This window comes from Chelonus insularis, unplaced genomic scaffold, assembly GCF_013357705.1.
Source record: "Chelonus insularis isolate UGA/USDA-ARS -01 unplaced genomic scaffold, ASM1335770v1 contig_57_pilon, whole genome shotgun sequence".
Taxonomy (NCBI): domain Eukaryota; kingdom Metazoa; phylum Arthropoda; class Insecta; order Hymenoptera; family Braconidae; genus Chelonus; species Chelonus insularis.
Window position 1 is genome coordinate 501491 of NW_023276654.1, and position 15164 is coordinate 516654.

The 15164-nt window shown below is 30.6% G+C and overlaps 1 protein-coding gene across 5 annotated transcripts in view; it reads right to left on the bottom strand.

Annotated features, from left to right (window-relative positions):
- Positions 1-15164, bottom strand: part of EndoA (endophilin-A) — an 87696-nt gene that overhangs the window by 71231 nt on the left and 1301 nt on the right. The window contains exons 1-2 of one of the 5 annotated variants that reach the window (XM_035088973.1): positions 10531-10616; positions 10365-10464 (exon numbers count right to left, since the gene is read on the bottom strand). The exons of 2 other annotated variants lie outside the window; for them this stretch is intronic. The gene's annotated coding sequence lies outside the window, so the exon portion shown is untranslated. Of the gene's footprint in view, positions 1-220; positions 405-10364; positions 10465-10530; positions 10617-15164 lie in introns of those variants that run through there. 2 more of the 5 variants (XM_035088972.1, XM_035088975.1) reach the window with 2 other exon arrangements.

Sequence of the window (15164 nt, forward strand, 5' to 3'; positions counted from 1 at the left end):
AATATTTAAGGTTAACCTCTCACCATCGTCATATTGATTCTATTTTGCACTGTAAAAAAAACGAAAGAACATTCCATCATTGTCAATTAAATTTGAAGTTTAGATTTGAGAAAATAATAATATTAGCAACTAAAATCAGTGAATCAACTTAATTTGTTCGATGAATAACTATAATCTAAAGCCAAACAAGGAGAAAGAAACTCATGCAAAGACTTGTTACCTTGTCAATAGTACCACTTAAATCACTCAATACAATAAAATCAATAATTGATGACCGTTATATTTTAATCGCTAAACGATGTTAATGGAATTTATAGTTAATTTAAAACTTATTTTCAAGATGACTGTGATATTTTAGCTGCGTAGTATAAATATATGTAAGAAATGATGATTACGTAAAATGCCGGTACTCGAAGGTACACGTGATCTTCGGGAAATGATCTCTCCCACCCGTATCAGCGTTGTGCGCATGTTTGTGCTGGACTCACGCATGCGCATAAATTAAAATTTAAAATGTGGGTAATTTTTACTACCGCTTAGTGGTAAATATTACTATAACAAATAGAACTTTTTACGCTTACGTTATAGTTATATTTACAATTTAAATTGTTACTTTTTGCCCTGAACTGAACTATGGAACGCGATTACCCACCTGGATGTAGTAATTTTTACGTAAAATATTTTTTCCGTGTACTGAAGTGCCTGTTCAATACATAGATGACTATTCTTAGGAATAAAAGCTACTACTTTTCCGGAGTAACAATAATATTAATCGGGGAGATGAAGCATACTAGAGTATAGAATAATTTTTACCTCTTAAAAAGTAGTATCAATTCCAAATTAATTATTTAATTATAATACATATATATATAGCATTAACTCCGTAGATAAAATGTATAGGGTTGAGCGGGTCTTTCGATGGATAGACAGAAAAAATAGTAATGGCTATAAACTAGTTAATAAAAATAATTCGAATGATTAACAAGTTATTTTATATGTGTTAAATATCAATTTTACGTGCACTTAGTTTGAAGATAACGGAAAACGCTGATTCAGACCTGAGATGATTTTTTTTAAATTAAAACTATTGACGTATTTTTGAATAAATTCTCCACAACTTGTCTCAATTGCTTAACCCGCCGAAAAGTGGAATTGGTCGTGGTTACTTCAAAAATTGGCACTTATGTAAAAAGCTGGAATTGAGTAGTCCCGAGTGAGGCAGAACCACGAAAAATAATTATCCTGAATAGGTATAGAATAGAAATTCAAAATTCTTAAGGATGGGCTGGACAAAAAAAAATCCGAAGCTTACTTTGCGTCCTCCCTTTGTGCGTTGAAAGACGAAAGCTCAACGTCCTAAATCTTAATTTTCAGGGATGCCTTTGAAAAAGGGAGCCTCAGGGCACCAAAAATTCTTTAATCATCTGTTCCGAGAACGACAAAGCACGAAGTTCATTCAGCTATCTCCGTTATATTCACATATCAAAGAGAAACTGCAAGTTTGGGTAGCCCGCAAGCAAGCTCAATCCCTACTCCTCGTACCCAAGCGAGAAGCTGATGATTAATAAATGTAAACATCTCAAATGTTTATAATTTAGCTCTGTAATCAGAGCATTAGATTTTCAATTTGCCGAGCAGGGTTCAAACCTAATTACGGCAACGTTTGTTTTTCTCTTTATTTTTGTTCTTTTATGTGATTTTTTTTTCTTTTACTGGAGTTATTAAATATGTTACATGGATGAAAATCAACTCTGTTTGTAACGACTGAATTTTTTATAAATAATTAAAAACGGAATCTATGCTATTAATTTGAATTCTTTTCACGTGATTTTTTTTCTTTTACTAAAAAAAAGTTACTAACTACGTTACATGGATGGAAATTGACTCAATGAAATGAAATCAATTCGAATGTTTTCAACGGGATTTTTTTCTTTTTTTAACTGATAAAAAGTTGTTACTCATGTTAAATAACGTATTTGGACATGTTATTATTTACGATTGTAATCGCTCTAAATGAGCATCTATCAAATCTTACATTAAAATTCGATTTTTTACTGTTTCCATTTATACACACAAATTTATTACTTTTCCTTCTATGTTATCACAAAGTATTACGTATCTAGAACTTGGAACAAAACTTCACTCAATCAATCGATTCTTATGATAAAAACAATGTTATGGTTTTGCGATTATGGCAAGTCAAACTTAACGCAATTTTATGATTTCAAACATTCTTTGCATGGAGAACAATTTGAAAATATCGGATTTTCAAACAACAGTGACGTGGCGCCGTTTTTTTACAGATATCCAGCGGATTGATAATAACTTAAAATTGAATAAGCCGCTATAATACTTAACATTTAATATTATCTATTAAAGCTCTTAGACCATTCACACAACCAAAAACTTAAGCCGTATGACCTACAATTTCAAACGTACGCATGTGCACAAACTAATTTTTGACTTATTATGATGTTAGTGCGCACGCGTACGTCTTAAATTGTACGTCTTACGGCTTAAGTTTTTGAAGTGTTGACAACTTAACACAAGTCAACATGGTCATCACAAATGGCGGAATTCATCGCATTTGTGATGACTGTATGTATGTAATTAGTTTTGCTCAGCCCTATCCGACTTCCTATGTTCCATACATAAAAATTCTGTACAGTCCTGACTTCTTTAGAAATTCATTCACTAGGAGCGCTAGGTGTCGTCAGCTTCTAGAGCAGATGGGTCAAACTGTGCAGTGGCTGAAGCATTCTCGTGGAGTTATTTTAGGATATACACGGTTGGAGGCATTGTACCGGAATCCTTTTCTTCATTTATTGGCCGAAGTGAAGCAAAGGGGGGTACTAGATGCCCATGGTATCCTATTATTTTTGTTCGGATAGTATGCGTAACTGTGGGCCCAATTTTTAATAATTTAGTTTGCACAGGGAGCAGAAGCTATTGAACTTATTTTTAAAAATTCCTTGCGCAAGGTGGAATTAAATTGATTATTTTGATAATATTGAATCATTTATTTGAAAGTCGGATTTTTATTTAAAAAAAGGATGCGAAGTCGGAATTTCGGAAAATTGACTCTATGAAATGCGACCATTCAACCTTACTATTGATTAAACATTGAATTTACGATAAAATAATGAAATTTTTAAAAAACTTTGATTCTGTAAGGAACTTTTATTTTGTTTAGTTCCATGACCTTTCAATTCTTGGCATTTCCTACTCTTTGGGTTTTTATGGTTCTTCTCAGTGGTTCCTCTTGATGAGGAAGAAGGAAGGAAAGGGAATTGAAGATGTAAATTTAGATTTTTAATTTTTAATTTGACTAACGGACGATTAGTTTTTAAGGAATCTTTTATTGTATAGAATCACATTATTAGTTTAATTTAGATCATTTTGGTCTGTTTGGAGATTTTACCCGCCGCAAGGTTTTTTCTTCCTAATTATTTGTTTTATTTATTTTAAAGCAAACAGAGTTGAGAAGCGGCAGTTTTAGAAGCTAGGCTGGATTTTAATTTTAGTTATTAGTAATTCATTGTTCCGTTTTATTTTACGATTGAATTATTGGCAATTTAGCACTACTCTAGTACTTCAATGGTCAATACCACTTAGGCTGTTTTGGGATGATATGCGAGCAAGGTAAAAGTTAAATAGACAGATATATGCGGTCTACATTAAGACAAGCTGTAGCCATTTAACTTTAAACATGAATGTCTTCATCAATAGGGTAGATACTAATTTCTTAAAATATTTAGTAAACTACACTAACTCCACCTTGTACACCTATAAAATGCATGTTCCATGACTTGGTGGAAAGTCAAAATAAGCCAATCGAGCTAATAGTTTTCCAGGTAACAATGTTCGCTTAGTTTCCATATTGAAGCGATTATAAGCGGAGTAAATTATTGTAAAAGTTGGAGCATTTATATCAGTATAACATATTGTGTTGTTTCGGAGTTCAAATCTGGATATGAAGTGAATCATGAAAAAAGCATTTTGTTCCATGTGCCAAAAGATATCAAACTACGGAAAAAACGGCAGATTGCAATGCGTCGACAAAAATTAAAGGCGAATCACCAAGTCTGCATTAGGCATTTTCGAAAATAAGAAGTTCTTTTGGAAAAAAAAATTTAAAAAACAGGATAGTAACGTATTAGTTGTGGTAAGTTCTTAACAATCATACATACATCGTTATCTATAAAAGTTAAAATACAAATACATAGGATCGTAGTTTTCTAATTTCTTCGCCAATTTATATTTTTACTTGAAAATTTTGGTCCCAAATTAGAGCTTGTTTTATGATGTAATGCGCTAGATAGCAATTTCAATCATTCAATTATTTTTTTAATAAAAAAATTGAAAAGAAAATTAAATAATTACCCTGCTTAAACAATCTTATTAGAAGAAAGGAGTTCAATAGAAAAATTGCATCGGAAATTTCCTATTCAATCCTATTGAAAGTTTTGGTTTTTCCTATAGAAATCGCTTTAATCCTATTCAGATGTCCTATTAAAATATGCTGAATCCTATTTAACTTCCCAATAGGATATAATACAACTCAATGGGAATACTGTTATCTCAGATTTTCCTATAGAATGATGCAGAATCCCATTCGATTTTTCAATAGGATTTTAGTGAATTTAATAGAATCTCATTACAACAAAAAAATTCTTTCAAACGGAAGGAAATTTTAATTCGCTCTGGAGGTTCTTTGTTTATACGAATTCGTTGTTTAAATATACACCTAGAATGAAATTTATCTAAAACTTTGTCCGAAAAAATCCTGATTATGGTGAGATTTGATCCTGGCATCCTTGGGTCCACATAGTCCAGTACGCTGCTGACTGCGCTATTCTAAAACATGGAAACATGACTTTTGCCCAATCTATTTGGGTTCAAAATTCGATATAATTCGGACGTTAATTAAGTTTGCATCCTAGCAACTATTTCAAAGCAGAAATAAATTAATTGTCATTTGTGAAGATATGACCGGTAGAATGCAACTTAGAAATTATATTTTTATCCCAGTGTCATATGATAGGATTTTATTATATTTAAAAGAAAAACATTAGAAAAATTACTTTAAGAAATCAATGAATTATTTTTCATATCAACTATTTTTATAAGAAACAATCACACCGTTTGTCGTAAGATCCTATGAGACTTTATCAGTTAATGACGCCGTTTGGTGGTCTGTCTGATTCCATACGATTCTATTAGAATGGAGGTCATTCGATTGGATAAGAACTTATCGGTAAAAAATTTTTATTAACATATCAACTTTCTTCATAAAAAATTATAGTAGTTCTTACTCATAAATTCTCATAGAATCTTATAACAAATGGTCTGATTGTTTCTTATAGCAATAATCGATATATTAATAAAAATACCTATATGACTTCTGTATTTACGACACGATGATCATTTGCTCCTCCTATTTGTAATTGTCTCTCATAATACCTTCAAAGAGTCGGATTGACTCGTCCCATCAATACTCCAACTTTGTAAACGGCATAGATGTTCAAGTTACCGGTAGTCGCTCTACAGTGTTTGTAGTCAGCAAGTTTAAAGTCGTCAAAGCTTCGTTAATGATCTACATTATTAAGAATATTTATAATAACAGATAATGACAGAGGTAAGCAAATAACTAAGTAAAAAAATGTCATTAAATAAACAATACTAACTTGAAATTTGTTATCATTTGGTTTAATTTCATGAGTTTTAAATAAATTTCATTCTAGGTGTATATTTAAACAACGAATTCGTATAAACAAAGAACCTCCAGAGCGAATTAAAATTTCCTTCCGTTTGAAAGAATTTTTTTGTTGTAATGAGATTCTATTAAATTCACTAAAATCCTATTGAAAAATCGAATGGGATTCTGCATCATTCTATAGGAAAATCTGAGATAACAGTATTCCCATTGAGTTGTATTATATCCTATTGGGAAGTTAAATAGGATTCAGCATATTTTAATAGGACATCTGAATAGGATTAAAGCGATTTCTATAGGAAAAACCAAAACTTTCAATAGGATTGAATAGGAAATTTCCGATGCAATTTTTCTATTGAACTCCTTTCTTCTAATAAGATTGTTTAAGCAGGGTAATTATTTAATTTTCTTTTCAATTTTTTTATTAAAAAAATAATTGAATGATTGAAATTGCTATCTAGCGCATTACATCATAAAACAAGCTCTAATTTGGGACCAAAATTTTCAAGTAAAAATATAAATTGGCGAAGAAATTAGAAAACTACGATCCTATGTATTTGTATTTTAACTTTTATAGATAACGATGTATGTATGATTGTTAAGAACTTACCACAACTAATACGTTACTATCCTGTTTTTTAAATTTTTTTTTCCAAAAGAACTTCTTATTTTCGAAAATGCCTAATGCAGACTTGGTGATTCGCCTTTAATTTTTGTCGACGCATTGCAATCTGCCGTTTTTTCCGTAGTTTGATATCTTTTGGCACATGGAACAAAATGCTTTTTTCATGATTCACTTCATATCCAGATTTGAACTCCGAAACAACACAATATGTTATACTGATATAAATGCTCCAACTTTTACAATAATTTACTCCGCTTATAATCGCTTCAATATGGAAACTAAGCGAACATTGTTACCTGGAAAACTATTAGCTCGATTGGCTTATTTTGACTTTCCACCAAGTCATGGAACATGCATTTTATAGGTGTACAAGGTGGAGTTAGTGTAGTTTACTAAATATTTTAAGAAATTAGTATCTACCCTATTGATGAAGACATTCATGTTTAAAGTTAAATGGCTACAGCTTGTCTTAATGTAGACCGCATATATCTGTCTATTTAACTTTTACCTTGCTCGCATATCATCCCAAAACAGCCTAAGTGGTATTGACCATTGAAGTACTAGAGTAGTGCTAAATTGCCAATAATTCAATCGTAAAATAAAACGGAACAATGAATTACTAATAACTAAAATTAAAATCCAGCCTAGCTTCTAAAACTGCCGCTTCTCAACTCTGTTTGCTTTAAAATAAATAAAACAAATAATTAGGAAGAAAAAACCTTGCGGCGGGTAAAATCTCCAAACAGACCAAAATGATCTAAATTAAACTAATAATGTGATTCTATACAATAAAAGATTCCTTAAAAACTAATCGTTCGTTAGTCAAATTAAAAATTAAAAATCTAAATTTACATCTTCAATTCCCTTTCCTTCCTTCTTCCTCATCAAGAGGAACCACTGAGAAGAACCATAAAAACCCAAAGAGTAGGAAATGCCAAGAATTGAAAGGTCATGGAACTAAACAAAATAAAAGTTCCTTACAGAATCAAAGTTTTTTAAAAATTTCATTATTTTATCGTAAATTCAATGTTTAATCAATAGTAAGGTTGAATGGTCGCATTTCATAGAGTCAATTTTCCGAAATTCCGACTTCGCATCCTTTTTCGGAGGATTATCTGAAGGATGAATTCTTCTAAAAAGATCAATAGGCAACTTTAATTCACGACCTAACATTAACAAAGCTGGAGAATACTCAGTAGTTTCATGTTTTGAAGAACGATAAGCCAACAAAAATAAACCAATCCACTTATCCCAATCTTTTTGATTCTTACTAATAAATTTGGACAAATATTGAAGAATAGTCCTATGCAACCTTTCAACTAAACCATTTGATTGAGGATGAAGAGGTGTCGTTCTTGTCTTCTTAATACCAAAAAGACTCATGACCTCCTTGAAGATTTCAGATTCAAATTCTCGACCCTGATCAGAATGAATTTCAATAGGAACACCGTCTTTACAGAATATTTAAGTTACTAAAGCCTCAGCAATAGTAGAAGCCTGATGATTAGGCAGAGGAATTACCTCAGGCCATCTAGTAAAATAATATGTAACAACAAGTAAAAATTTATTTCCAGAAGAAGTTTTAGTAAGAGGACCAAGAATATTAATAGCAACCCTTTTAAAAGGAGAACCAGTATTCCAGAAACATCATTAAACTCAGGAACTTTATTTCCCTTTTAGAATTTTATAATTAAATTCAAAATGTTATCTCCATTTTGAAATTTGATCCAATCAGAATCATTGTTAATTTCACAAATGACACAAAAAATATGCCTACGATCACATTTTTCATCAATATCTATTTTGAGACATTTTTCACAATCAGATGGACGCCGAGAAAGACCATCAGCATTGCCATGTTTATGACCAGGTCTATGTTGAACTTCGAAATCATATTGAAATAAGATTTCAAACCAACGAGCTGTTTGATCTTGAGGATTTTTGAAAGAAAGTAACTAAGTGAGAGAGGCATGATCAGTTCTAATAGTGAACCTCTTGCCAAGAAGAAAATGACGAAAATGTTCAACAGAAATAACAACAGCTAATAATTCTTTCCTAGTAACACAATAGTTACGTTCTCGATTATTTAAAGTCTTACTGAAGTAAGCAATAACTTTTTCTTCATAAACAGTCTCACCATTATTATTAACTGGAATCTTCTGAGATAACACAGCACCAGTGCCAACATTCGAAGCATCAGTATCCAGAACAAAAGGATAATTCGGATCAGGATAATTCGGAATTGGAGCAAAAGTTAAAATTTGTATCAATTTTTGAAATGTTTAAAAAGCTAAATCATCCTAAATGAAATTATTTTTTCCTGATTAATAAGATATAAAGGTTTTGCAATAGTAGCAAAATCTTTGACAAGAACCATATTCAATATGTCTTCTTGATGAGGAATTGGTGTTGAATCCTTAACTGTGACATCGTTTAATTTACGATAGTCAACACAAAATCTAATTTCATCACCTTTTTTTGGAACAAGAACAACAGGAGAAGCCCAAGGACCATTACATGGTTCTATTACATTCTGTTGTTTCATTTCCTCCATAACTGAATCAACTTTATCCCTATAATGTGAAGGAATACGACGAGGAGCCTGTTTAATAGGAAGAGCATTTCCAACATCAATATAATGTTGTAAAATTTTGCACTTTCCTAAATCAAAAGAATTTTTCGCACAAATATCCAAGTTCTTCAATAAAAGTTCTTTAAAACGAAATTTATCATTGACATCCAAAAATTTTGAAGATCTTTCAAACAAATCTAAAACAAATTCTGGAAGTTTATTCAAAGAAGAACTAATTTTATTAATTGAAACAACTTCATTACTTTCTGAGAATTTTTTATCAAGAAGATCTTTGAAATCAGTAAATAAACCAGACTTGATTAAGAAATCTAATCCTAGAATACATTCTTCTTTAATTTGAGCAAAAACAACCTCTACATTAACCTTAATATTGGAAATCTTTATTTCTACAGTCTCGATAAAATCAAAATCAAATTTATCATCTGAAACTGTAAAAATAGAATAAGAAATAGAAGAATTATTCGAAACAGTTACCATCCCTTTAAACAAAGAAGAATTAGCAACCGTAATATCAGCAACAGTATCAACTGTCATGATACATTTTCTACCATCAATTTCTCCTCTAAGTAAAAGTTTCAGTTTAGAACAACCAGAAGAATAAGAAAATTCAATTGAATTAATTGTTAGTTTTGACGAAATTTTTTGTTTGGATCAACCTTCACCAGTAGACTCATTAGAATTATGAATATTTGATAAACTAGCTTGAACAGCTTGAAGAACTTGACAATTCTTCTTAGAATGTTCTTTTTCACCACAAATCCAACATTGGAAAATTTGCGAAGAATTTTGATTTTGGGAATTTGACCTAAAATTTCCTTTAAACGAATTATTTTTATCATCCTTTTTAAAATTATTTCTAAAATTATTATTTTTATTAAAATTATAATTATTTTTACTAAAATTATTATTATTCTTATTATTAAATTTATTTTTATTCTGACCTCCAAAGATCAAATCTTCAATCGACTCAAGCTCTAAAGCTCTCTGAGTTGCTAATTGAAGAGATTCAATTTTCTCCGAACAAAGAGAAAATTGTAACTTCAATTTTTTTAACCCAGAAATGAATTGCAAACCAGCAATTCTATCTCTCTCTTCGGAAGAGACCGAAGGATACGCAAATTTGACAAGCCTATCCAAATCATTTGAAAAATCAGTTAAATTTTCATTTTCAGACTGTTTTCTAAATCTTCTAAACTCCAATTTTCTAAAATGACTTGAGTTTTGTCCTTCAAACAGGACACTAAAATCGATGCTTTTACTTCATTTGTCGTTTTATGCAGACGAGCGATTACTACGACACTAAATATTATTTCACGATTCAATTCCATTGGTTTTTGTTATGTTTCAACTGAAAATTACCAATTAATTTTTATTAAATAAGAATATTCAAATGAAAGAGGAAAAAACAAAATTTAAAATCTAACACTTACACTGACAGAAATTTTTTCCGGTGGCAAATTATAGAATTTACTTGTCCCCAGTATAAAAGTGATAGGTAAAAAAGTTTCGGAAGGCAGGTAAAGAAAGTACCTGGAATCAGTAAAACTTCGTTTTAAAATGAATAAAAAAAATACTGAGTCTAAATACAGAATATACCACTCCTGAGTAGACTACAAGCGGTTGAAGAAGTAATAAGTATACAAGTTTTATGAAAATAAAGTACTTGTATTTAAGTAGTCTTTCTACTTGGAATCAGTATAATGTGAGCCAATGTATTTTGCTTATCTCAAGTAGGTAGATAATAAAAGAAGATTACAAAGTTTACTTCAGTTGATAATATAGTTTTCTTACACTGAGGATCTTCCTTACTTACCACAAGTGTATTTTATACGGAGATCCCGTATAAAGCGTACTTATGCTAAGTATAATGCTGTTTTACACTTCAAAAACCATGTTCTCACATTATGAATCCTTTTTTATTAATAAGAAAATACTTGTTACTTGATTCAAGTATATCAATTCTTCACTGCAAGTATATTATATACTTAAATTAAGTATACGAAGTACTCATGCTAAAATTTTTTTCTTATTAAATTTCAAAATTTCAAAATATAAATAATCATATTAATAATAAAAAAGTTACTGTTATACCCATTGGTATTGGTCAATTTAAATTAGTGACCATTACTGATGAAGTAATTTAATGATTAAATATTCAGTAATTAATAAATAGATGAAAAGTAATCTTATAATAATTACAACAATTACTGTTGTACTTTTAAATACGTGGAGCTGCTACACTTACACTGGGCAGCAGCTCGAGATATTGAAATATGCAACAATATTTGTTGCACTTATGAAAAAATTATGATTATCTCTATGAATTAATGATTATACAATCAATCATTTATTTATCATCATCAAAGGTATTATATCGAATAATTTATTTCTGAGCGCTAAGTTTGAAAATAAACACTCTACAGGCATAGTCTAACTGGAGCAACTTGGAGTTTTTAAAAGCACAACACCAATTTGTTGTTATTATCATTCAATTATGATTCTTTCTCGAAATTAATCAATGAACATTAAATAATTTTATTATGATTATTAAAGATTTAACATTAAGCCATTTATAGCTGAACGCTGGATTGAAAGATAAACTCCTAAAGCTCCTAACAAGTCTTACTGCAGCAGCTTGAGGTATTGAAATGTACCACAATAATCGTTCCAATCATTGTCAAATTTCGATTCATTTTTAGAATTAATTAATAGACATGCAATTAATTATTAATTATTATTAAAGATTCTATAATCAATAATTTATCTCTGAGCGCCATATTACGAGTTAGACTTTTAACAGGCCCAGTGTAAGTGTAGCAGCTCCACGTATTTAAAAGTACAACAGTAATTGTTGTAATTATTATAAGATTACTTTTCATCTATTTATTAATTACTGAATATTTAATCATTAAATTACTTCATTAGTAATGGTCACTAATTTAAATTGACCAATACCAATGGGTATAACAGTAACTTTTTTATTATTAATATGATTATTTATATTTTGAAATTTTTAAATTTAATAAGAAAAAAATTTTAGCATGAGTACTTCGTATACTTAATTTAAGTATATAATATACTTGCAGTGAAGAATTGATATACTTGAATCAAGTAACAAGTATTTTCTTATTAATAAAAAAGGATTCATAATGTGAGAACATGGTTTTTGAAGTGTAAAACAGCATTATACTTAGCATAAGTACGCTTTATACGGGATCTCCGTATAAAATACACTTGTGGTAAGTAAGGAAGATCCTCAGTGTAAGAAAACTATATTATCAACTGAAGTAAACTTTGTAATCTTCTTTTATTATCTACCTACTTGAGATAAGCAAAATATTTACAAAAATGCAGTAATCGCTATTCTTGGTATAAATTAAGGCTGGGCTGAAGTCAGAAAGTTTCCCGGAGTTGACTTTACGCCCTCGTGTTGTGCGGCAAAAGGCCGAAGCTTGACATCAACTGAAATTGAGTAGGTAACAGGGAAATCGTTCGAAAAATGATAATTTTCAGGGATGCACTACAAAAAGAGAGCCTTAGGGCACTAAGAAATTTACAAATTTCAGAATAATCTGTTCCGAGCAAGACAGAGCACAGAATACATCTATCTATCTCCGTCTTATTTTTCAGAGAAGACTGCGAGTTCGAACAGTTGACGAGCAAGCACATTCCACACCCTCTGTTACCAAGCCTGAAGCTTATAATATCTAAACGTAAACAAAGCAAATGAAAATATGCTGGCTCTATAGTCAGAAGGTTCGACAGTTATTTTACCGAACGGTGTTCGATTCAAATTGCGGCAAAATTGTTTTTTTATTTAAATTGCATGTAATTGCAACTTTATCATGCCAAAAATGAGTTTTAAATTTCAATTTTTATGTAAAATTATTTTTCAATCAATCGATGACAAATGAGACAATATTTGAACAGGGCCATTAACCTTTTTTTTGTACAAATACATTGATAATAGCCTTTTTTAACAACTTATTAACAATAAAAAATAGTTTAAACAATCCGCGGCGAGTTCCGGCACTTTTCCGGCAAGTTCTATCCCCACTCTCTGTGCCCAAGCCTGCAGCTTATAATTTTCAAGCATCTTTAACATTATTGGAACCATAATAGCTCAGTGGTTAGAGCACCAAACTTTTATTTTGCTGGGCAGGGTTCGATCCTAGTCATAGGCAATTGTTTTTTCTTTTTTTTGCTTAAGTGACTTTATATACTTATAAATTAATTCATATATTTGATTAAATTATTCTTTCAATTAATTACGGAAAACAACTTGTTTTTCTGAAAATAAGCTGAGGGTGAGGAACGAGTTACTATGAATTCTCTTTTTTCGAAAGTGTTGTCTTTAAAAGACAATAGGAATTGATTTTGAACTTATATAAACAACCAATTTTTGTATTTATATAAAATTTTAATGAAAAAAAAAAGGAAAAAAAAAAATTGGCTATGACTGGGATCGAACCCTAATCGGTAAAATGAAAGCTTGGTGTTCTACTCACAGAGCTAACACATCATCTCTGACATTACGTTTATGTTTATAAATTGTATAATGCAGGCTTGAGTACGAAGGGTAGGGATAGAGTTTGCCGGCGAAGTGCCGGAAATCCCCGTGGATTATTTCAACTACTTCTAAATATTTCTAAATTGCTTAAAAAAAAGCTACGTTCATATAGCTATAGTAAAAAAAGTGTTTATAACCCTGTTCATATGTTTTCCGACTCGGCGTCGATAAATTACATAAATAATTGAGAAAAAAAAAAATCAAATCGTTGTAAACAATTACTTTTGGCATGTTAATATTATAATTACATGCAAATCTAACAAATAAAAGAGAAAAAAAAACTTTATCATGACTGGAATCGAACCCTGCCTAGCAAAATAAAAGACCGATGCTGTAACCACTGAGCTATTATGGTTTCAATACGCTTATATATGCTTAAAAATTATAAGCTGCAGGCTTGGGCACAGAGAGTGGGGGTAGAGCTTGCCGGGAAAGTGCCGAAACTCGCCACAGATTGTTTAAACTACTTTTCAATGTTAATAATAATATGATTAACTTGTTAATAACATAACATTGTTAATACATGTAAAGATGTATAAGTTGTTAAACACAGGCTATTATCAATGTATTTATACAAAAAAAAAGTTTATGGCTCTGTTCAAATATTTTCCGACTTAGTGTCAATAAATTCAATGAGTAAAGAGAAAAAAAAATCAAATCATTATCATGGATTAATTATAGCATGTCAATATTATAATTACATGCTAATCTAACGAATAAAGTAGAAAAAAAAAATTGGTTGTGACTGGGATCGAACCCTGCCCGGCAAAATAGAACTCTGACGCTCTAACCACATGGCCAGCATAATCTCGATATTGAGTTTATGTGTATTTGTTTTTATACTACATGCTTGGATACGCCGACTTGGAATTGAGCTTCCTTATTAACATTTATACCTAATAAAAATGATAATAATGGATAAATATATGTATTTGAAGTTATTTGCAGGTATTATATTAATTAATGTTAAATGAGTATCATCATTTTTATTTATCCTAACTGCAATAGTCATCAAAGTGTAGGGCATTGTAAAGTGATACACTATGTTTACATCACATACATATATAACCCGTACACACACATGCAGAATTTACTCGCCAAAATGCAGGGCACCATCAGTTCTGGATACGGATTGAGCATTTTTTCAATATGGATGACTGAGGTCATCTGCGAGCATAATGCTGTCACCTATCAGAATTTTTTCAAACTAATTTCCGGAAAAAATCATCTGGAATACAATATTTCTAATCATTTCTAAATTATTCAATTTTATACTATGAATTGATTTTTTTAACATTCAGACAGGTGGCAAGGACTGACGCAAACACGAATTTTGGGCGAAAAACGTATAAAAATGAAATAATTAGTGATTTTTCATCTGAATGATGTGGCCGCCATCTTGAAATTTAAGCGCGGCAAGTCAATTCATAATTTTTTCATTATTCTTTCTAATTTTTTTAATAAAAATATTCACTATACACAAAAAATTGTTGTTTACGTCAGTCCGGCATTAATTCCTCTGTAATTTGGTACCTAATTTTATATAAATAATTGTAAATTGGCGAAGAAATTAGAAATTTCCCGATCCCATGTATTTGGATAGGGGGAATCAGTCGCCTTTCTGACTTCAGCCCAGCCTTAATATTATATTAGGATTGAG